Genomic DNA, 1,104 nt, shown 5'->3' with positions numbered 1-1,104 from the left:
AATTAGACTTTAAAGCAACAAAGATCATAAGAGACAAAGAAGGACATTACATAATGGTAAAAGGATCAATGCAACAAGAAGAGCTAACGATCCTAAATATATACACACCCAATACGGGAGCACCCAGATACATAAGGCAAGTTCTCAATGACTTACAAAGAGACTTAGACTCCCACACAATAATAGTGGGAGACTTTAACACCCCATTGTCAATATTAGACAGATCAACGAGACAGAAAATTAACAAGCATATCCAGGACTTGAATTCAGACCTGGAACAAGCAAACCTAATAGACATTTACAGAACTCTCCACCCCAAAGCCACAGAATATACATTTCTTCTCAGCACCACATCATACCTACTCTATTAAGTGACCGCATGGTTGGAAGTAAATCACTCCTCAGCAAAAGCATAGCATTTCACAGGTTTAAGTGAAATATTGGTTGGTTGCTTGTTTGTTATCTTCCTCCTTTATTCCTTCCTGTCTCCATTGTCAAGTACAATTATTGGCATAAAAGAGGTTTTTAATACCCATTTTTAGACTGCATTCCAGCCTGGGCAATAGAGCAAGACTTCCGTTCTCTCTCCCTCTTTCTCTTCCTCTTTCTTTCTCTCTTTTTCTTTCTTTCTTTTTTAAAAAAAAAAGGATGGAGAAATCACACGAAGGTAATGAGGGAGAGGGTATTTTCAGTAGCTGAGTGGTTCTGAGGGCACAAACTAAGGCAGTGAGAATAGAGAAGCGGGGATGCCCCTAAAGGATACTTTGGGGGTCAAATTAATTGGTTTGAATAACTTGATTGGTGAATAGAGAGATTGAGAATTGACCACGTGAGGTAGCTCACATCTGTACTTCCAGAACTTTGGGAGGCTAAGGTGGGCAGATCACCTGAGGTTGGGAGTTCGAGACTAGCCTGACCAACACAGAGAAACCCCGTCTTTACTAAAAATACAAAATTAGCTGGGTGTGGTGGTGCATGTCCGTAATCCCATCTACTTGGGAGGCTGAGGCAGGAGAATTGCTTGAACCCAGGAGGCAGAGGTTGTGGTGAGCCAAGATCATGCCATTGTACTCCAGCCTGGGCAACAAGAGCAAAAACTCCATC

This window comes from Cebus imitator, unplaced genomic scaffold, assembly GCF_001604975.1.
Source record: "Cebus imitator isolate Cc_AM_T3 unplaced genomic scaffold, Cebus_imitator-1.0 Scaffold204, whole genome shotgun sequence".
NCBI classification, from domain to species: Eukaryota; Metazoa; Chordata; class Mammalia; order Primates; family Cebidae; genus Cebus; species Cebus imitator.
Note: the sequence above shows the minus strand (reverse complement) of the source record.